The following is a 24676-nucleotide window of genomic DNA, read 5'->3' as shown; positions in this document are numbered from 1 at the left end:
ACCTACATCATAAAAATGTTTTTTTTTAAAAAAAAGATGATGTTAGATATTTATAAAGTTGTGTCAGTCTTACTGCAAATAAAGCAGACTTAGAACTTTAAAGCACAACTGAAACAACTTTCACTTGTTTTAACTTTTCATTACATAAGGAGAAAAAGGGAAACATTATATATACCTATATATGTATGTGTGTGTGCCAGAGATATCTGACATTTAATTATACAAAAATATGTTTTATCTTTAACAAGCAGGAACATCTACCCATCTCGTGATCTACTACCCATAATCCACATAAGCTCTAAATTGTTGCATGAATGTAGGAATATGAAACACAAAAGCAGTTTTAATTGTCACCACTGAATTTCAAGATGATTCAGATTATCATCCTAAATTATAAGAATTAAAAGTAATTTGAGTTAGCTAGCTCTTATTACCCAGATTTGACACTGAAAAACTCATACTCCCTGATTTTCCAAAATCTGTAGTAAGGCTCAATTTTTTTTTTTTTTTTAAGTGAGGTGCTTTTATTTTCAGGTAAATGAACATAACTTCAATAAGACTGCTTACTTTTATTTTAACCATATTTATGGAAATATCTCTAAAGTATACAATAGGTTTTTAAAAATAGCTTGCATCAGCTTAGTTTTTTAACAATAAAATCTTTTCTTAACTACAAAGGGTATTTATAAATCTCTTGTCAAAAGAGGCTCTGTAAGGCATGCTGGGAGAGATTCTCCTTGCTGTGGGGTCCACCTCAGAGGGATTAGCCAGAGCTGCCTAATAAAGGTAGGCTCGATTCCAGAAAAGGATAATATGCAGAGTGAGCTAAGCCAGTGGTTGGGACATGGCAGTGGGAGGGATAATGCCTGCCATTTGTTGACTACAAAGTATGTGCCAGACCAAACCACAGGCTAAGAATGTGTTAGATATTATACACACATGTTATCTAAACTTATAATAACTGGGCATTATCATCCCCATTTTGTGGGGGGCAAATTATGGAGGTTCAGAGAGTTCACAAACTAGGAAAGGTGGAATCCACGGCCTGTTGGGTCCAACCGATTCCATCTAAGGAAAGCTCTGTGCTTGAAGTGGGCAATTGTGCGTCTTCTCCTGAAAGAGAACCCCAAACTACAGGTAGAAATTAACTGCCCTATTTCCTCTGCAGGAGTAGCAAGATAAGCTGGGAAGAACGTCAAAGCACCAGGTAAACAGGCAGGGTGCAAGCCAGAGTTCTGTCAAAGGAATGGTTAGTACAGTGACTCTGACTTGGGGACACACATATCCAGGAATAACAGACACACACCACAGAGTGGGTCTTTGGTTGCAAGATCATTGCAGAGTCCCACCTGCTGGTGAACTGATTCTCCCTGAATGTGCCTTGGCAGGACTGGCTTTTGGAACCAAGTGGCTGATGCTGCACTAACAGGATAGTGATGGCTGAAGCTAATGGGACAGGGAGGACACAGGTGGCACTAATGGGACAGGGAGGACACAGGTGACCGCTCCTTGACGTTAGAAGAATGCTGGAGAGGAGTGCTGAGCTGTGTAACATCCGTATCTACAGGAAATAGCTGTGGACCACTAGACTTTTCACAGTTCTTCTCTCTCCCCTCCCTGCTAGCCTATAAGTAGCGACTTTTGCTGTCAAAATGCCTGACCAGCAGCTTCTGCCTCCCCACCAGGCCTCTCCAAAAGGTGCATCTTACCAGCTCATCTAGAAGCTAGAAAACTGGGAAACCAAACTTGTTTGATGGGGTGCAAATTACACACACATTAATGGCCCCATTCTTTCATTCACTCACTCAATAAACATTTCTTCAGCATTTTAAATCAAGAATGGCAGGCATCATGCAGGCCTTTTGAAAAGAATACCAAAGACCGCGCACATTCCTGCATTCAAAGACTGAGAAACCAGTGGGGATGGAGAGCAGGGAATACAAACATGAAGCTGAGGGATGTCCCAGAGCTCTGCGACAGAGCTCTGTGCAAGTGTGGAAATCACACAGAAATGAAGGCAAAGCCATCAAGAGAGTCATGGCAGGCTGGTCACAAACCCACAGTGTGAGCTTCTCTACCATACACCACCAAGGACCAAGTCTGCCACCTACGGAATTTAAAAGACGAACACCTAATACTTGCTGAGTGCTTACTATGGGTCAGAGGTGTTCTTCCCACATATGAACTCATTTTGTTCTTATAACCTTAAGAGTAGCTATTATTTTTATTTTCCTTTTACTTCTGGAAACTGAGCCATGGAGAAGTTAAGTAATATGCCAAATGTCATAGAGCTAGAGCCAGGATCTAAAAAACCAGGCTGTCTAATTCCAGAGCCCACACCTTAACCATTTAACAGTATTATTGTCCCAACCATTAGCACATAGAGAAGTGCCCAATAATTAATGGCCAAACTAAAATTAAATAAACTGAGAGACATGTTTTATTTGGCTAAAGGCCTTGGCTTCTTTTCAGGTTGTGAAGGTACAGATATAAGGGAGGCTAGCAAGGCATCAGTCCATTGTCAATTCAGTGAGCAAGTACAGTCCCAACTTATAAACCAGGCATGTTCCCAATATTAATCTATAGGCTTGTACCCTGAAAATATTTCCTCAAATATTATGAAATGGGGCAAAGTGTCCTATCTACTCACCAAAAGTTATTTTAATCCATAATGCTGCTAAAATATCACACCTTCGTAACACCAGACATCAAAATATCAAAATCCCAAAGGGAGCTTCTGGTCAGACAAAAATTTTAGGTAAAAGTAGAATTATTATGTTTACTTTCCCTTCAGGAGAAATGGTAACATTTATCAAGTGCTTATTACCTACTTTATTTGTACAGTCTCATTTGTCTTCAAAACAACCCTTTTAAGTATTATTTTTCCCATTTGCATATAAAAAGACTGACACAGGGGGAGGTAATTTGCCCAAGATCACATAGCCAGTCCAAGGCAGATCGAGGATCTGGCCCAGGCATTTGGGGTCCAGAGCCCACATTCTCAATCAAAACACCATAATGAATATGGGAGGCAGGATTTTTTTTCGTGTGAATAGGTGAAAAAGTAAATCTCAAAGATGAAATTCACTAAGCTATGGCCAATAAAGATGGAGCGGGGAGAGACCGATGAAACACCTAGGAAATGAAGAGTCATGCTGAAAGAATAAAGAAACGTGGCAAGGAGATTTGGGATCAGACGGCTCCGAGCACCATCCAATAGGCAGCCCGGAGCACTCAGGAATCCGGGTTGCTCCAAAAGCAGAAAAACATGAAGAGCACCCTTGACTTACCACTTTTAATATTTAGACATAGAATGTGTGGGCTTTCATTTGCCCTCTTGTCCTGGCCCCCTAAAATGTTTAGGGGTGGTCTGAAATATCTGTTAATACACACTATCCAAAAAGAGTAACAAAACACCTGCATTTGCTCTGAAACATAGAAGTCTGTCCTACCAACATTTCAGCTCTTCTAGAGAAGGTAAACTCCTTAGCATCATCAGAGTGGGCCTAGGTCCTTCATTAATGTCTGCATGTGTACGTAAAGAATACTATCAAAAGGCATATGCATAGGGATGCCTGGGTGGCTCGGTTGGTTAAGCGACTGCCTTCGGCTCAGGTCATGATCCTGGAGTCCCAGGATCGAGTCCCATATTGGGCTCCCTGCTCGGCCGGGAATCTGCTTCTCCCTCTGACCCTCCCACTTCTCATGCTCATTCTCTCTCTCACACTCTCTCTCTCAAATAAATAAATAAAATCTTAAAAAAAAAAAAAAGGCATATGCATAAAGAGTAAAACTCAAATTGATACACAGAAGCTGGGGTCAAATCCTTATCTCTGAAAATAAGACTCCAGACTCAAAATAATTATAATAGGCAAAAGAACTTTTTAAAGAATTTAATTACCCAAATCAATACCTAATATTTTTAAAACATGCTAATTAACATCCAACTTTATTGGGTTTTAAGCCTGTGAAAACTGGACCTTTGGTTTAGAAAAATAATTACAATGTACACATACATACCATATGTAAATGCAATTATATTCTAGGCAACAGTGCAAAGTGTTTTGTATTTACTGACTCATCTGGTGTATGTTTATGCGTCTGTCTCTATCTCTGTGTCCATCTCTCTCTCTCTCCTTATATATATGGAGTGTGCATATGTATTTATGTACATGTATGTACATATGTATATATCCACACAGAGTATATGTACATAGTTTATGTGCGGATATCTACATCCACACATATACATACGTGCGGATATATATATCCACACATATACATACATGCATACGTCTATCTCTCACATACACACACACACACGAATGTATCCAGGTCAACAACATTTAATTTATGCTAATCCAGGGATAATCAACCTCAGCAGTATTGACATTTGGATCAGATAATTCTTTGTTTTGGGGGGCTGTCTTGTGCACTGTAGGACATTAAGCAGTATCCAGGCCTCCCTACAGACGCAGGTAACAACTCCTAATTGTGACAACCAAAAACGTCTCCAGACATTACCAAATGTCCCCTGAGGTAAGGAGAAAGGGAGGGCAAAACTGCTTCCAGTTAACAGTCAGTCATTCACGTATACTAACTCATTCTATATATGCATATACATCTAGAGGGTGTGTGTGTGTGTGTATACATCTCTATCACATATATATTGGGGGGGATAATGTATAAGTGTATACATGATAAATATGTATAGATAAACAAATACATAAAATCCTTCAAGATAGGCACTATGATTAACATACACATTTTACATGGGGCACCTGGCTGACTCAGTCAGTAGCACATGCAACTCTTGATCTCGAGGTCGTGAGTTCAAGTCCTGCAGATGGGCACAAGAACTTCAAAAAAATACACATTTTACAAATGAGAAGACTGCAAAATCAGAGAATTAGCTTGACTATAAAAAATTACTTAATATGCAAATGCAGAAACTATTGTTTTTATAATAATCAGCATTTACTCAGTATAAAATAGTACCATCATGTTTGAGAAATTGTTCTGGGAGTTAATAAATTTGGATTTCCTGATTTATTCTTAGGTCACATGGTGTAGTGTCAACACTGTCAAATCTTACGATAATAGAGACATAATCATACACCCATTAATAAACACAGCACTTCACACACACATTACAAAACACAATTTACACACTATGTAACAATAAACAAGTCTCATACACACGTGTGTAGACATATATTTATACAAACATACATATTTATAACAATTTTACAGAATTTGCCCTTTTTTTTTTTTTTAATTTTACCTATTTATTTGATAGACAGAGATCACAAGTAGGCCGAGAGGCAGGCAGAGAGAGAGAGAAAGGAGGAAGCAGGCTCCCTGCTGAGCAGAGAGTCCGATGTGGGACTCGATCCTGGGACCCCGAGATCATGACCTGAGCCGAAGGCAGCGGCCTAAACCACTGAGCCACCCAGGCACCCAGAATTTGCCCTCTTTGGAGAGAAGAATCCAAATAGAATTTTTCCTGAACTGGGAGCCTGGGTGGCTCAGTTGGTAAAGAATTTTTCCTGAATACAAATAAATGTCAAATAACATATTAAGAATATAAAAAGCTGTCTTAGGGCGCCTGGGTGGCTCAGTGGGTTAAAGCCTCTGCCTTCAGCTCAGGTCATGATCCCAGGGTTCTGGGATTGAGTCCCGCATCGGGCTCTCTGCTCGGCAGGGAGCTTGCTTCCTCCTCTCTCTCTCTGCCTGCCTCTCCGCCTACCTGGGATTTCTGTCTGTCAAATAAATGAATAGAATCTTAAAAAAAAAAAAAAAAAAAAAAAAAAGCTGTCTTGATTGCTTCCAGAACTGTGTCACAAGTGTATCTCCTGGTTGATCTAAACACATGTGTTCTGAAACACACACATTCCCAGCTGGTGGTAAATAATACCAAGACAGCTTAGAGATAGCCGCATGGCATTATTTCAAAACATAATCATGTAAACTGACTGGGAGGGAACAGCTCTTTAGAAAAGAATGGTTAAGTATCTGGAGCCCAGAACACCAACCTCCAATTTTAGGGGACACGATCTAGGTTTCCAATGCCAAATAACTCCCCAAATGCTGTTAACAGACCTCTCTCAGAGTGCCTCATCTTGAGCCAATAAAATCCTGCTGTGCTTTCCTTCAATTACTTTAAGCCCATCCTTAGATTTCAGCAATACGATAGCTGGGAACCTGAGCCCTGGCCAAGGCTGCCCTTGGCGATATCCCTTTATTAATTCATCCCAGAAGCCAGGACTGAGCTATGCCGGGGAGAAGAGAAGATGCCATTGTGTCCTCCCTGGTGAAGGGAAGGCAAGCACAGGCGCTCCACACACAGACATGCTTGTCCTGCCCTTCAGAGAGAGCTGTCTGCCTGCTGCGAGACCGCATACAAAACCCTGCAGAAGCAATCATTTTTAAGTGCAATTTTATTGCAGAAAGGCCTGAGTCTACTGTTGGCTCTTTACAAATATCTGCTAATACACTCCTGTCACAGACTGACCGAGCTGCTATTTTCCCTCCAGCCATTAGGGGAGACCTCAGGAGACTAGGGATCTCTCAATGGAGAGCAACAACAGGGTTATTTCAAGACCTCACTGCATTTTAAAGGTGTTATTTGTCTGCACAGAAGTATAAGTCACACAGAACGTCTTTTCTGAAGGGGGAGCTGGCCTGTAGGATTTCTAGATAATTCCAAGTGACCTGATATCACTGTGAGGGAGGGCTTGGTACAACCAGCCAGCCAGCCACTTTATGTGACCCTTTCATTATTACATCTCATAATAAAGGGAAAGAAATTTCTAAAGATTTTAAGCCACTGTTATAAAACTAATTTAATACAAGTGAATATATTTTAATATTTTAACAAATGTGACTTCTAATATTTTAAATATAGATGCAATATTAAATAAGGCATTTTCTTTTCTTTCTTTCTTTCTTTTTTTTTTTTTCCCTGTTTCTGGAGGGCAAGCAAATGGATGAAGGAAATGTATTGCTGCTGTGGCATCCTACAGCCACAGTAGCAACCTCCTTCCCTTAATAAGAACTTCCTTTCTTTGCAGAGTTTAAATCTTTTACAATAAACATGTATTAAAAGATGATACTTTTACTCTGAGATGTTTTTATCTGAATGGAGAAGAGGGCATTATTTCTACTTGAGAATCTTAATACAATAAGTTCTGGAACTGGATACTATGTAAAAAATTTAGCTCATTGCTGAATTTTAATCTCCATAGCTGGACAACTGAAATTCTCCTTCTTGCATATCAATTAGATTTAGTTCTCATCATTCTACCTTATGGTGTCAACATTCACAGATGGTTACTCCAGGGATGGATGCATCTCAGTAACTGTTTGAAATGCCCCTGGGTAATAAAGAGTGTAAATGATTGCTGTGCCTTTGAAATAATGCAATCAGAGTGTTAGTGGCTGATAGGGTACATCTGTGGACAAAATCCATGTTTGTTTTTGGGGACATGTCTGTACTATGGATTTTTAAAGAAGTTTAAAAATATGTCACCTGAAAAAAATAATAAATGTCATTCCAGATACTGGATTTTAAGAAAATCACAGCTTGTTTTTCAAAATCACATTTCAGAGTTAAAAAAAAAAAAAAAGCCGAAAGGTTAATTTCACAGATGCTTATCTTTCTGCCTAATTGCAGAAACAATATGGGGTAAAATACCTGAATTAGAGGAAAACCTGAAATGAGATCATTTTAACTGGATACAGGATAAGCACAAGGTTTATCCACAATGCATCAGTATGCACAATAAGTTTACTCAGAGTACCAGGCTATCCTAGATTATGCAGGATATCACAAAGACTGTCCTACTCTTAAGAAATGAAAAGTCTACTTTGACAGAAAAGATTTCATGCATACAAGACAATACATAATCAAGTATTGGGTTGTAAGAAGTCTAGACAATAAGACCATAGGAATTTGGGAAAGGAAAGAAAAACATGAGCTATATTCATTGGGAATGATCGGTAGAGAAATTAAGGCAGAACTACTTTAATGAGACTAGTAAAGCTGCAGACTGAATATGAACACAGCAGATAAAAGAAAGACTAGTTACTCCAAGTGCAGGGGTCACATAGAGGAAGGGTAAGCACTAAATGTCAGACTAAGTATCTTGACCTTGACCTGACTGGTATAAGGAGGCTGATGGGAAAAGAAGGACTTAAGTGGTGTTTAAAGAACTGATTTAATAGTAGTAAAATGGAATGGAGCTACGGCAGACCAGAGCAGTAATCCTTAACCAAAGAAACACATCAGAATCACCTGGGAAACTTACTACACTAGAACTTGTCTTTATTTTTTGAGACTTTTAGATCACTCCAGAGGGTGTATATTTAAGAAATAAGTAATTCTTGGTGTGATTTCTGCCTATAAAACACTAAGCCGAGAAGTTTTAAAATACAAAGCGAAACAAAAGCCAAAAAAGAAAAAAAAAACTTCTTGGGCGAATATGGAATGTATTCCAATGAGAATATGATCTGTGGTCACAGCAATGACAATGCAGAAGAAGGAAATTCTGTCAAAGATGAGTTCATGGTATTACGTTTAAGCAAATGGGAGAATTTGGGTGACACTGACAAAATTAGGGGGAAGTTAGTAATTATGGGACATGAAGCCACTGAGTTGTCATTCAATTAGCAACTGTATCTACAAAGAAATAGTGATGTGAGAGGTCAGGGGTAGAAATTGTGCCTCCTTGGCATAAAACACTGGAAAAACTTATGAAAATGAGTGAAAAAAGAAAAGCAGAGGTAAAGGACTGAAGCAGAGCCCGTATTCACAGAGTAAGGCAGATACAGAGTGTTTAGGGGACTTTGGAGGAAAGAGATGTAAGAGGAGAATGAGAAAAAGGTCCTGGTAGCCCCAGGAAGGAAAGTCATTAAAAAGCAGTAGGTCCAGGGGGCCCGTGTGGCTCAGTCAGTTAAGGAGCCGACTCTTGATTTCGGCTCAAATCATGATCTGGGGTTGTAAGATTGACCCCCATGTCCAGCTCTATGTCCAGGGCAGAAATCTGCTTGAGATTCTCTCTTTCTGTCCCATCCCCAAACCAGCTCATGTATGCTCTCTCTCTTTCAAATAAATAAAATCTTAAAAAAAAAAATTTAAAAAAAGCATTAGGTCCAAAATATTCACTGAAAAGAAATAACTATTGTCTTGTTTAAAATAAGGTCTACAAGGAACTTGAAAAAGCCCGTAAAAAACTCTTAGAGTTGCATTAAGTCTTAAATCCATCCTCTGATTTCAAGCATTGGGAATCTGATAAACATCTTAATTGATTTAATGTCCTTTAATTTCCTCTTCTGTCAGGGCGGCCTTATTTACTCACTTGCTAAGAGCAGTGTTCCTACTGAACCTCTTGAACATTACTGAACAATCCTCACAGATCAAGATGAGAACCAAATCTAACCAGATGTGGCTCTGTATTTCCTTGACTATGTTATTACTACATTCACTAGGTTTGATTCTTTGAAAAGAATGAATGAATGAAAGGTTATGTGATATGCCTACATATGCCTTAAATGGAGAACTTATTCTCACCAGCTCATATCTCTGTTTTCTTGGGGCTGGGCCCCAGCAGCCATGTTTATACAAACAAATCTGTTTCCCTGGCTACAGCATAATAGACCAGCTGCGAACACATAATCCAGGTACACCAATCAATTTTGCCCTCCCTGGCAGGCAGTATCGGGATTTAAAAATACCTATGTCTGCTGACTGCTTAAACGGAAGACATGGCATCTCAGGAATTGGGGAGCATCCATCTTCTACCATGGCTATCGGGAAAAAGACAAAGGAAAACCAGAGGCAGGGAAGAAAGACGTAGATGTGCAGACAGAGGCACGGATGCCCCCACCTCAGAGTCTACTTGGATATTCCTTACTCTGTGACTTGATGCTCTCTAGGCTCTCTAAGCTGCTTTTAGGCTCTGCTCCTCCTCTTTCTGCCTCCTGCTCCCACCGCTGGCATTTCTGTTCCTTTCTCTCTGTCTTACAAACTCCCAGAGGGTAGATCTGATCAAGTCTGATTAATCAGCACCCAATATGAAGTAACCATAATATAGAGTTACCAAGCCTAGGGGTGCCTAGAAACATGACCTCCAATCCCTCTAGTCTCGCAACAAATACTGTGCAACTCATTATATTTGGGTTGGCATATACATTTCTCCAAATTAATAAGAATGAAAAATGTAAGTGATTTAAGCAAAGCTGTACCACAATTCAGTAATCATATTGTATACAAATAATTAACAAACTGTATTTGCTGAGCGGGCAGCCAGGCAACCAGAGGCTCCAGAAGAGTCAGAAGGGCTGTCAGGGTAAAAAGACTGCAGAAGAAAGAAGGTAAGTGCTTGTCCACTGACAGAATCTGTACAGGCTCCATGAGCAGCAGCCGTAGCACTGTGTGAATTGGACCACATATTTCTGCCTTGAAACAGGTTACACTGTCACCCACCTTGTACAGAAATTTCCAGTTACTTTTATCTCAGTATTTGTCATATCAAGGAAATCTAGTACTGTTAAGCAACTGTGTCTGATACCATCATTCCAATAATGTCCCCATCATCTCTTTTGATGCTTACACATAGGACATAAGCCAGTAGACCCTACATTTTTGGAGCATTTGGTGAAGTACAAAGATTTACCAGAACTGCTGAGAAGCACAGTATACAGTTTATATTAAGATTACAAGGAAGAGGGGTGCCTGGGTGGCTCAGTGGGTTAAAGCCTCTGCCTTCAGCTCAGGTCATTATCTCAGGGTCCTGGGATCGAGCCCCGCATCGGGCTCTCTGCTCAGCAGGGAGCCTGCTTCCTCCTCTCTCTCTGCCTGCCTCTCTGCCTACTTGTGATCTCTGTCTGTCTGTCAAATACATAAATAAAGTCTTTAAAAAAAAAAAGATTACAAGGAAGAGTTATAATTATCAAGAAGAGTCAATGAATTTACCAGGAGTCTTGCCAGGCTTCTTAACCTATGGAAAGGGTTCTAACTCTTTAGACTACTATCACTGAGCAACAGTCTGCATGTCTTACCTATTTCATAAGACAGCAAAGTACCCCTACTCTAGCCGGGATATCAGTCACACACTTACTGCTGTCACAGACCAACCCAAGGCATCTCAGTCACACTGTGCAGACCCACACTGCATAACCTCAGGGGTGTTATTTGCATCACTAATCCTCAAAGTTCTGCAACACAGCAGCCCTGGAAATTACCTGTCTCTAGCATGGAAAAGCAAGGATGTGAATTCAGTGATGTTAATAAGCAATGTATTTGTACAGCGAGAGAAGCATCTGACCTGGGTTTCCTTTCAGATCATCATTCTCTCTGCCCAGCTGCCAAGCCCAGTTCTTGCAATCCCTACTTTTATTCACATGCCTTTCTAAAACTGATTGGGCATCTCCTAGGATCTTCCTTTTTGTACACAGCAGAACCAGGGTAAACACTCAAGGTCAGGAGGAGAATGTATGCGACTTCATTCATGTCCCTAGATAAAATCTTCAGAGAGGCCAAAATGATCTACCAGGACTATCAGGGAAATCCTAAACTGATTACATGTTCTGAAGATCCCATGACCAGAATTCTCCCAAGTCAGACAGGGTCAATATTTTTGTCTTTATTCTTGTTTTGCATCCTTTCAACTCTGACACTAGTCTTCCTTTTTTTGGTTCACTTAAAACATCTTATGCAGGGCGCCTGGGTCATCTGAATAAGGAACTATGATGCCCATAAACATGTATTAAATATAGATCTTCGGTAATATTGGAGACATTCATGGCCGTTGACAAGGATTGTTCTCTGTAGTGACGGGCTGGTCTCTTAGGAGTGGTAGCATTACACATCTACATGTTTTTTATGTTAAAATTCATGTAACTTTATAACAAGTTACATAAGTCACACAGCTAAATCTGCCTTTGTAATTAAGGGTTTGCCTTGGGCTCAGGTCATGGTGCCAGGGTCCTGGGATCGAGCCCCAGATCAGGCTTCTTACTCAGCGGGAAGCCTGCTTCTCCCTCTCCCACCCCTCCCCCTTGCTTGTGCTTGCTCTCTCGCTGTGTCTCTGTCAAATAAACAAAAATAATAAAAACAAAATCTTAAAGCCCCAACTTTATTGTCCTAGAGTTCAGCTCATTTTCTGGAAGTGCTTTTTTGACAAAGCATACAAATTTAGCAGCATAAACCAATATTTATTTTTGACTTCAGAAGAAAATGGTTCCTAGGATGCCTGTGTGGCTCAGTTGGTTACGCGTCCACCTTCGGGTCAGGTCATGATCTCGGGCCCTGGGCTCAGGTTCCCTGTTCAGCAGGGAGCCTGTTTCTCCTTCTATCTCTCCCTCTGCCCCTCTCCCCCCCACTCATAGTCTCTCTCTCTCAAAGAAATAAATAAAATCTATTAAGAAAAGAAAAAATGGTTTTGCCTAGAATGCATGTTGAAACATTACAAAGGCAGATTTAGCTGTGTGACTTATGTAACTTGTTATAAAGTTACATGAATTTTAACATAAAAAACATGTAGATGTGAGGGCGCCTGGGTGGCTCAGTGGGTTAAGCCACTGCTTTCTGCCCAGGTCATGATCTCAGGGTCCTGGGATCGAGTCCCGCATCAGGCTCTCTGCTCAGCAGGGAGCCTGCTTCCCTCTCTCTCTCTGCCTGCCTCTCCGACTACTTGTGATTTCTCTCTGTCAAATAAATAAATAAAATCTAAAAAAAAAAAAAATTTTTAATAATAAAAAAAAAAAAAAAAAAAAAACATGTAGATGTGTAATGCTACCACTCCTAAGAGACCAGCCCGTCACTACAGAGAACAATCCTTGTCAACGGCCATGAATGTCTCCAATATTACCGAAGATCTATATTTAATACATGTTTATGGGCATCATAGTTCCTTATTCAGATGACCGGGCTATATCGAAATGGTCTGGTCCATGCAGTTGAGCACCAGGAGACAGAATGCAATATGGGAGCAATCACGACATGCCTGCAAATGGCCAGTTATTCATTTCACAGGAGATAATATCTGTTTCATATCTTTACAACAGAATTAAATCTTACTACATTAAATTTTATCAGTTTTAGAAAAATAATGGGGGTGCCTGGGTGGCTCAGTTGGTTAAGCAACTGCCTTCGGCTCAGGTCACGGTCCCGGAGTCCCGGGATCGGGGTCCCGCATCGGGCTCCCAGCTCCATGGGGAGTCTGCTTCTCCCTCTGACCTTCTCGCCTCTCATGCTCTCTCTCACTGTCTTTTCTCAAATAAATAAATAAAATCTTAAATAAAATAAAATAAAATAAAATACCTAATAAGAAGACTACAAACTGTGGGCTGGAGGGAGCTTTCTGTTTAAAAAAAAAAAAGAAAAATAATGGTAATCTGTGAAAACTCCCAGAGTAAGGCTGTATGGTAAAACAGAAGAGTTTCATGAAAAAAGAGCCCACCTGCCCCCACAGCCTGCCTGCCTGCCAACAGACTTTCACAGACTTTAATCTGGCGTGGTTCAGGACATGAGCCGTGGACCAAGAAACTCGATCCCATTCCAGACTCATTCAGACTTACGGATGTTCTAACATGTGAATTAAAGCCCCAGGAGATTGATACACAAAACCAAAATAGGCATTTACTCTACTATATAAATTGTATAACTGTCAAGAGGTCAAACAAGGACATCGGTAGGAAAATCACATTCTCTCCTCAAAGGCAAGCTCTCCGGCAACACCAGTTGGGGGAACATGGACTCAAAATCAACATGAGATGTGCCTGACTCAAATGTAAGTACATCAGGGCCTGAAAACTCACCATGTCTGTCTCCACAGCACAGGCCTGTTGCCAGAACTGACCACTGCAGAGCCAGGCATGGTGCCCGCCCCTGCTCAGTGCACCCTGCCAACATCTGCTTCTCAGATTCTCTTTGTTCTCTGCTTCCCTTTTTAAACAACCCTACCTCTGACTGCTGTAGTCTTGATGGAGAATTAAGATGTTTTTTTCTTAAGATTGTAGACAAAACTTGCTGATCTGGAGCCATTCTGTCTCTGAGAGTTTTCCTTCTCTACTCAAGCCCTTTAATGGTTCCTGTCATTCCTTATCTCTAAGTTCATAGCAGGCACTCCACCGCCACACCCATGTACTGAATGCCCACATTCACAAAGTTATTGTGTCCTTACACATGTTTCTAGAAAACTTGAAAAAACTTTTCAAAAATTATCACCAGAGAGAGTAGCCTTGAAGCAGATGTTAAAACACAGGACAGAACAAAGAAATTGAATGAGCAGTGTGGTGAACAATGAACTTGAAGGATATTAATCCCAAGTCATTTAACTTTGAAGAGTGTAGAAATTCTTCTTGGTAAATCTTAACTACTAAGAAGTGGGAAGTTAGCTGGCTGATAATTAATCAAATATCCAAAGGGTGGTTAAGAAAAAGAAAAGAAACCACCACCCAACTGTCCTTTGCGTGAAGTGAGAACTGTGGATTTCAGACTTCAGGATTCTCCACCCTTGTTCCTGCAAACCGCCCAATCCAGCCTGCTCTCCAGGGTCCATCTGTCTTGCACTCTGTGCAGCACTGGTCGCCGGGTCTCGAAATTCTTCCCATGCTGGTTTCCATTAGCCTACTCTCCTGTCACATTCATAGCTCTCCCACCACACTGTTCTGGCTCTCACAGCAGCCTCTTCCTCTGCCTGACCCAAAGGACTGCGATTCCTAGGGCTCCACGCACAGCTCTTGTCCTTCTCCCTCTACTTGCATCTCATTCATTCTGTGACTTGAAGGATGACTTATATACATGAGCCAGACACACAGGATGGGTTTCTCATTGTTAATTTTCTTGTTTTTTCATTAGTCAGTCCTGAGATTTCTAAAGTGCATTTGCACCAGCCAATTCCATACCTCCACTCTGATGTCTCACAGTCCCCTTAAATCTGTGTGTTCAAAACATTTTTTTTCCCCTTAGTCTCAAATTTTCTCTCCTATGTTCTTTATTTCGGTTTATGGCCTTCTCCATCCACCTGCTTTCCCAAATTGAAAATCTAGAAGCCACCATGGTTGTTAGGCATTTTGGCTAATATGTAAAAGTGACTGCGTAACAATAATTGTTAGTAAAAAGGTGCAAGAGAAAATTGCAAAGCCTGTTGCTAAATAAGCCTGACACACTTGTGCAGACAGTATAAATAGGAAGAGTGGAAAGGAATAATGAATGGGTTATAAGAGACCTTTATTTGTATTTATAAATATGGAAGATTTACTATTTCTGTTTTTCCCACTCAATTTTAAGCTCTAAGAGGGCAAGATCCATGCCTGTTTTGCTTATTTCTATATGGCATGCATCTAGTATAGTGCTCCACAGATAGTAGGTGTTTAGAAGACACTTGCTGGATATGTTGTTGCTAACACAATTAGCTGAAAACACAACTGAGTTCCCCTTTTCAAAGCCGAATCACCAAATGCCAGTACACGATATCAGTTTAATACCACCACAAAAGCGAAAAATTGTGTAGTGAGAGGAATAAAACTTCCTTAGCATAACTGTTGAGTCATCAGTTCATCAAATAATCAGAAATTTCTCTTTCTCACTAAATCAAAGACCCTGATTATGATGTGATTTTCACCTCAGTAAAACTAAACTGGCCTTGAGAGTCATTTATCATTTTAAAAGCAAGTCTTTTAAATGATTAAGCAAGTCTAGAATGTCTAATATCAAATTTCTTAGGCATCAATTGATGAGGAAGGTATGAGACAAGCAGAGAGATCTAATCAAAGGGGGGGGGGGGACAAGAGGAGGCTGAATACATTCCACACAAACACCCACTGAAGGAGAAGCTGACTCCAAATTCTCTTATGATCTGAGTTGACAACTCAGAGCAGGTAGAAGGTAATGATATGAACAATCTATTCACAAGGATGAGTGTCTGTGTCTGTTCATGCACTATCCTGATATATAAATACATAGAAAATAGAAATCTGCTGTCTTCTGGCACTTTGTCCTAAGCCTTTCTCCTTAAAGCACTGTATTTGTAGACATAATATTCACTCCAGCCTTCAATCAAACAAACAACAAACTCGCTCTCCCTAGCTTCTCAAATCTAACTGATCACCAAATCCCATCAACCTGGTCCCCTAAAATCAAGCTCAAAAACCACTTTCTCTGTGTAAAGTTCCTGGCTTTTTGTGCTTCCAATGCGCTCTGCAAATATCATGTATTATAATTATTTTGCAATTTCCCTCCTCCTTCCCTCATCTAAGACCAGGAACTAATTAAAGATTTTCAGGATCTCCTGTGTAATGAATGGGATTAACAGAGTACCTAGTAATTTAATTGGTATTCAACAAATCATTGTCTTTATTTTTTTTTTAAGATTATTTATTTATTTATTTGACAGACAGAGATCACAAGTAGGCAGAGACACAGGCAGAGAGAGATGGGGCAAGCAGGCTCCCTGCTGAGCAGAGAGCCTGATGCCGGGCTTGATCCCAAGACCCTGAGATCATGACCTGAGCTGAAGGCAGAGGCTTAAACCGCGGAGCCACCCAGGCTCCCCAAGTCATTGTCTTTAAAAGAAGAAAATAGATTGGGGATACAAAGAGTTTTGATAGGAAAAAGGAATCTTTTTATCTTTCCTACTTTGTACCTCTCCATGGCCTCTTCCTCTACCATTTGTCATGGTCATCTCATATGATCATTAACTTGTGTCAGAGAACCTTCCTTGCAATTTCAATGAGGTGGAGCTATAGGCACTGTACTTGGCATTAAGGCTCCTTTAGTTTCTTGTTTCTGTCTTACTCAGTCCCTGAGCAGAAACAAAGAACAAATATGGAGTTCAACATCAAGTGCTAAAATATGCAGAAATAATATATGCATAGTGGTACTGATTAAAACATTGACAATAATTAAATACTGCTTTCAAGAAAACTTTGGTCTCTCTTTGTCTACATAGATTACTCAACCATCAGGAAACAGCCAACTCTTTTCCTAGATAAGAGACAATCACTTCCATAAAAATAAATAAATAAATAAATAAATAAATAAAATAAAATTTAAAACCATTGGCCTGGTATTGGATATAAAAGAGGAAGGCTTTAAGATGACTGATAAAGTAATTTGGCTTCCCTCATAAGGGAGTGGGTGCAGGTATCAGAAAGGTGAGGGAAAGAAAGTGATTCTGAGTATTTGAATTAACGGTTAATCTTAAATATTTACGAAAGAGGGTTGCCTGGGTGGCTCAGCCTCTGCCTTTGACTCAGGTCCTGCATCAGGCTCCCTGCTCAGTGGCCGAAGTCTGCTTCTCCCTCTCCCACCCGCCCTGCTTGTGTTCCCTCTCTCACTTTCTCTCTGTCAAAAAAAAAAACAAAAAAAAAAAACTGTATGAAAGAAGAGCTTCACTTGCTATATAAAAGATTTCAGTAGAAAATAGGTGTTTTACATTGTTATACAAGTACATAGAAATTAACCTGCCTTGATTAATGAAAGCAATTACCAAGTGCTGTCACCACAAGTGGATTAATTTCACTATGTAATATCTCCTGGTGATTCTTCATTTAGCCCAGATGAAACGAGCGGCTATTTGAGAAAATGTTTCTTGTCTCAGAAGGTGTATTTTGCTGATTTAAATCATAACTTTTGTTGTTCACATCTACTACAGATTTCTATCTTTGTACATTCATTTCTATTTTAGCAAACATGTTTTTGTGAGTGGGTAAAGAGAAAAAGGGATTTTGCTAGCAAAAAAGCCATTGTCCTAGTGTGATATGCTAATATTCACCCTGGAAAGAATCATTTATGAACTCAAGCTTCTATAGATGCAGTTTAACTACTATGGATTCAAAGACGGTCAAAATTTATTTACACTTAGAATAATGTAATATTAAATAATGTGATTTAATTATAATGTAAGATTAAATAATGTAAGATTATGCAATTAGGATTAATAAAGTAAATTATTGAACTATGTAAGATTATAGATTGTAATGTAATAATGTAAGATTAAAGAACTATTTGTGGAAGACAAAAATTATATGTAACACCTCAGAATAGGGAAGACTTTCTTTAAGAAGACACAAAAATACATGAACAACAAAGGAAAAAAACTGATAAATTCAGTTACATTAATTAGAACTAATAATTTTATCAAAGGACATCACAAAAAGAATGAAAAGATAAGGAAACAATATTTGCAATACAATGTAAATGATAAAGAAAGAGGACTCAGAATATATATAAAATATTCCTATATACCAGTATAAAAAGACAGATAACCTAATATTTTAAATGGCTAAAGACTTAAATAGGCATTTCATAAAATGGGAAATCAAATGAACATCTGGAAAGTTGAAAAGTTGTTCAATCTCTTTAGTAATCAAGAAAATCCAAATTATAACTACAAGAGGATGCCATTCTATATCCACCAAATTAGCAAAACTTTAAAATCTGACAATATCCAAGAATGTGAGAATTCTCATACACTGCTCATTGGCATATAAATCCTTCACTTGGAAAACATGGTGAGGTTGAAGACAGGCATATTCTATGCCACAGAAATTACACTTATAGAAATTCACAAACTCATATTCAGAGTAGCACTCTTCATTATCACCCAAAGAATGAAAGTAACCTAAAAGTCCACCAGCCAAAGAGTGAATAAATAGGGCAATGGGGCACTGTATAATAATTAAATGAAGTAACTACTGTTGCATGCAATGACCAGGAGAATATCACAAAAAATATTAAACAAAACAATATGGTATGAAAGAATATATACAATCTGATTCCATTCATGTAAAGTTCAAAACAGATGAAAATTAAACCACATGTAAAAAACTATAACAGGGGCACCTGGGTGGCTCAATGGGTTAAAGCTTCTGCCTTCAGCTCAGGTCTTGGAGCCCACATAGGGCTCTCTGCTCTCTGCTCAGTAGGGAACTTGCTTCCCCATCTCTTTCTCTCTGCCTGCCTCTCTGCCTACCTGTGATCTCTGTCTGTCAAATAAACAGGTAAAATCTTAAAAAAAAAAAAAGACTTTGACAAAATCAAGATAATTATTATGACAAAATTATGGATTACCTGGGGTGGAGGGAGTTGCAATTGAGGAAGGGACAAAGGGAGATTCTGCAGTGCTTACAATATTCTATTCCCTTCACCTGGGTGGTGGCTACATGAAGAGTGGCTTTGTATTATTTGTTTAAACCATGCTTCCAGTTTGTGTACTTTTTCTGAATATGACGGTATATTTCACAGGTAAAAGATGTTGTTTAAGTACATTAAAAGGATTATTCACCACGACCAAGTGGGATTTATTCCTGGGCTGCAAGGTTGGTTCAACAGCTGCAAATCAATCAATGTGACACAATACATTAATAAAAGAAAGAACAAGAACCATATGATAATCTCAATAGATGCTGAAAAAGCATTTGACAAAATACAGCATCCCTTTCCTGATCAAAGCTCTTCAAAGTGTAGGGATAGAGGGCACATACCTCAATATCATCAAAGCCATCTATGAAAAACCCACCGCAAATATCGTTCTCAATGGAGAAAAACTGAGAGCTTTTCAGCTAAGGTCAGGAACACGGCAGGGATGTCCATTATCACCACTGCTATTCAACATAGTACTAGAAGTCCTAGCCTCAGCAATCAGACAACAAAAAGAAATTAAAGGCATCCAAATTGGCAAAGAAGAAGTCAAACTATCACTCTTTGCAGATGATATGATACTTTATGTGGAAAACCCAAAAGATTCCACTCCAAATCTGCTAGAACTTGTACAGGAATTCAGTAAAGTGTCAGGATATAAAATCAATGCACAGGAATCAGATGCATTTCTATACACCAACAACAATACAGAAGAAAGAAATTCAAGAGTCGATCCCATTTACAATTGCACCCAAAACCATAGGACACCTAGGAATAAACCTAACCAAAGAGGAAAGAATCTGTATTCAGAAAACTATAAATACTCATGAAAGAAATTGAGAAAGACACAAAGAAATGGAAAACTGTTCCATGCTCATGGACTGGAAGAACAAATATTGTGAAAATGTCTATGCTACCTAAAGCAATCTACACATTTAATGCAATCGCTATCAAAATCCCAACCATTTTTTTCAAAGAAATGGAACAAATAATCCAAAAATTTATATGGAACCAGAAAAGACCTCGAATAGCCAAAAGAATATTGAAAAAGAAAGCCAAAGTTGGTGGCATCACAATTCTGGACTTCAAGCTCTATTACAAAGCTGTCTTCATCAAGACAGTATGGTACTGGCACAAAAACAGACACAGATCAATGGAACAAAATAGAAAGCCCAGAAATAGACCCTCAACTCTATGGTCAACTAATCTTTGACACAGCAGGAAGGAATGTCCACTGGGAAAAAAGACAGTCTCTTCAACAAATTGTTTTGGGAAAATTGGACAGCCACATGCAGAAAAATGAAACTGGACCATTTCTTTACACCACACACAAAAATAGACTCCAAATGGATGAAAGACTTCAATGTGAGAAAGGAATCCATCAAAATCCTTGAGGAGAACACAGGCAGTAACCTCTTCCACCTCAGCCACAACAACTTCTTCCTAGAAATATCACCAAAGGCAAGGGAAGCAAGGGCAAAAATGAATTATTGGGACTTCGTCAAGATCAAAAGTTTTTGCACAGCAAAGGATACAGTCAACAAAAGCAAAAGACAACTGACAGAATGGGAGAAGATATTTGCAAACGATATATCAGATGAAGGGCTAGCATCCAAAATCTATAAAGAACTTATCAAACTCAACACCCAAAGAACAAATAATCCAATCAAGAAATAGGTAGAAGACATGAACAGACATTTCTGCAAAGAATACATCCAGATAGCCAACAGACACATGAAAAAGTGCTTCACTTTACTCAGTATCAGAGAAATACAAATCAAAACCACAATGAGATACCACCTCACACCAGTCAGAATGGCTAAAATTAACAAGTCAGGACATGACAGATGCTGGCGAGGATGCAGAGAAAGGGGAGCCCTCCTACACTGTTGGTGGGAATGCAAGCTGGTGCAGCCACTCTGGAAAAACAGTATGGAGGTTCCTCAAAAAGTTGAAAATAGAGCTACCCTATGCCCCAGGAATAGCACTACTGAGTATTTACCCTAAAGATACAAATGTAGTGATCCAAAGGGGCACGTGCACAGAATGTTTATAGCAGCAATGTCTACAACAGCCAAACTATGGAAAGAATCTAGATGTCCATCAGCAGATGAATGGATAAAGAAGAGGTAGTATATATATATATACAATGGAATACTATGCAGCCATCAAAGGAAATGAAATCTTGCCATTTGCCACGATGTGCATGGAACTAGAGGGTATTATGCTGAGCAAAACAAGTCAATCAGAGAAAGACAATTATCATATTATTTCCCTGATATGAGGAATTTGAGAGAGAGGGGGATTGGGGAGTAGGGAAGGAAAAAAATGAAACAAGATGGGATCGGGAGGGAGACAAACCGTAAGAGATTCTTAATCTCACAGAACAAACTGAGGGTTGCAGGGGGGAGAGGGGAAGGGAGAGGGTGGTGGGATTATGGACATTGGGGAGGGTATGTGCAATGGTGAGTGCTGTGAAGTGTGTAAGCCTGGCGATTCACAGACCTGTACCCCTGGAGCTAATAATACATTATATGTTAATTTTTTAAAAAGTTAAAAAAAAATGTTGTTTAGGGGCACCTGGGTAGCTCAGTTGGTTAAGCACCTGCCTTCAGCTCAGGTCATGATCCGGGGTCTTGGGATTGTGCCCAATATCGGGCTCCCTGCTCTGCAGGAAACCTGCTTCCTCTCTCTCTCTCTCTTTTTCTCTGCCTGCTGCTCCCCCTGCTTGTGCTCTGTCAAATAAATAAATAAAATCTTAAAAAATATATATATGTATAGATATATTTTTTGAAAAGGCTATGAAGATGTGTAAGACTAGATGTTCCAGAAATTGGATGGGAGGAAATAAAAGACAAACAAACAAAAAATCATCAGGGTGCCTGGGTGGCTCAGTCTGTTTGGTGTCTGCCTTCAGCTTAGGTCATGATCACGGGGTCCTTGGACTAAGCCCTGCATTGGACTCCCTGCTCAGCAGGCAGCCTGTTTCTCCCTCTCTTTCTGCCCCTCCCCATGCTATGCTCTCTCTCTCTCCTTTGTGCACGCGCACACACACATGTGCAAAAATAAATGAATAATATCTTTAAAAAAATATATTATCAGTAGAGAATACACGCTGTGAAGAAATATAAAGCAGGATAACGAGAGTGGGTTGAGTAGAGGGAACTATTTATTTATAGCTGACAAAATCAGTGTCTCCACAGCCAAGTATACAGCGCTGCTGTGGACACAACAGGAGCAATGCAAAATGAATGCACAGTGAAATTTCAAAGTGTGCCACGTGCAAGAGTTCATAAAGTCTATAAAAGATGGTTCCAACTACACCCAAAGTCCCTGACAGATAAGGATCTAAAAGTGTTAGACTGTTAAAAATTAAAGAAAATAAAAATTAAAAGGCAGTCTATATTTTGGATGCTTCATATGAACATTTTAATAATAAAGTATTTATTAAAGCCTTGAAACAATTAATCTTCAAATTTAATCTGAGATCTGAGATGTGAAGTTAAGGCTATATGTTATAAATAACAATAAAGCATCCATTTTTAATTTGAAGAATTAGTTGTTACTTTTATCAACATTTTCATATGTTTATATATTTCAAGAAAGAATTCCAATCAGTACTTTTTCTTTTCCTGACTATGTACTGTGAAGCGTTGTTCCCAATTTTTAAATGAATTGATTTTTTCCTGTATGTCATTTGTTCACAGATAACAAAGGTCCTCAAAATGGATTAAATTTTAAGCCTTCACACTCACCCTTTTCTGTTCAATATATTAGAATACTGCAATTCCACATGGTTCAACCTATTGCTTTTGATCCAAAAAAAAAAAAGGCAGTTTCATACAATTTGTCCTAACACGTGACTCTCACTGTCTAAGCTATGTCCTATTTATGGCACAGTCCCGCCTCCCAGAGCTTGAAGAGTTGGCCATTATGCAGAAATGTGTGTTTTTCACTGTAACTTGTCCTCTCTATTTAAAAGGAATCCACTAACTTCTATTCGGCAAAATCGAAAACACTGATGAGGTTTATACCTTTTTTTAAAACTAGACTATGATTTAGCTCATACATTCGGCAAATATTTGTTTGATCATATGCCATGTGTAAGCACCAAGGGAGAGACAAAAACACGGAAGACAAAGATCATTGGCTCATGAAGCTCACCGATAATCGGCGAAAAAAAGGTTAGGAAACCAACACATACAAGATACCATGGTAAGTGTTACTGAAGTTTGTCCAAAGGAGGAGGTGTCTAAATCAGATTTCTCATTGGGCATTACAAATACAGCATTTTGTTTTGAAATATTATTTCACACATTGTTTAAGCTATAACAAAAACACAACAAATTGGTCAAAAGCAGATATCAGGACAAAATAAATAAAAAATATAAACTCTGAATAAGCTACAGAGGAGGTAATAAAGTCTTGAATAATTCCATTTTCTTAATTTTAAGTTGGAATCTTACAAAAATGGAGTGTAAGATCAAAACAGTGTCTTGCTTGAATTATAAATCTTCACTTTAAGACAGCAGATGGAGCGCCTTCTGTTCACAGATGGAAAGCCAAGGGCTCAGGAAAGGTAACCACTGGGCCAAAGGCAAAGAGCAAAACAGAGAACCATGGCTCTGAACTTGTATCCCTCCAAAGGTAAGAGACTTTGAATTTCAGAGACTTTTACAGAAATAGAAGATAACTAGTGTAAACTTCTCTAACGTGTTTTCCTCTGAATCAAGGAAACTTGCACATTCAAAGGAAGATTTCAATGACATTGAAAAATTTTGAGTTTTCAGTCAGTGAATTTAAGTTAGTACATTTCTTCTGCTATATAGGATGCTGCTGCTGTGGTTATAAACATCTTTTTTTGTTTTTGTTTTTGTTTTTGTTTAGTTCTGCTCGTTCAAATGCCAAAACTATACACACTCAAGCCTGTAACCTTGTAAGGATGAGGAAGTATATGTAAAATTTTATTCATTCAAAGAAACTAATACCCAACATTTTGCTTTTTATTTATAGATCTAGTTCTTCTAATACTGAATCAAAGAAATTGTCTGCTTAGAAAATAAAGATCCTCTCAAATTATGGCACTTCTTTCAATGGAAGCATTGACATGCAGTTTGATAAGGCGGCAAGGGCTCTTCTTTTCACTACATCTGTATCTTTATGGGAAAATACCCAGTAGTGCAATTGCAGGGTCATAGGGAAGCTCTATTTTTAATTTCTTAAGGAATCTCCACACTGTTTTCCAAAGTGGCTGCACCAACTTGCATTCTCACCAATAGTGTAAGAGGGTACCCCAATGTTCATAGCAGCAATGGCCACAGTCGCCAAATTGTGGAAAGAGCCAAGATGCCCTTCAACGGACGAATGAATAAGGAAGATGTGGTCCATATACACTATGGAGTATTATGCCTCCATCAGAAAGGACGAATACCCAACTTTTGTAGCAACATGGACGGGACTGGAAGAGATTATGCTGAGTGAAATAAGTCAAGCAGAGAGAGTCAATTATCATATGGTTTCACTTACTTG

The 24676-nt window shown here is 39.1% G+C and overlaps 1 protein-coding gene across 7 annotated transcripts in view; it reads right to left on the bottom strand.

Moving 5' to 3' along the window:
- Window positions 1-24676, bottom strand: part of BICD1 (BICD cargo adaptor 1) — a 222743-nt gene that overhangs the window by 167400 nt on the left and 30667 nt on the right. The gene's annotated exons all lie outside the window — the stretch shown is intronic.

Source organism: Mustela nigripes, chromosome 6, assembly GCF_022355385.1.
Source record: "Mustela nigripes isolate SB6536 chromosome 6, MUSNIG.SB6536, whole genome shotgun sequence".
NCBI lineage: Eukaryota > Metazoa > Chordata > Mammalia > Carnivora > Mustelidae > Mustela > Mustela nigripes.
This window is presented reverse-complemented; position numbering and strand designations above follow the sequence as displayed.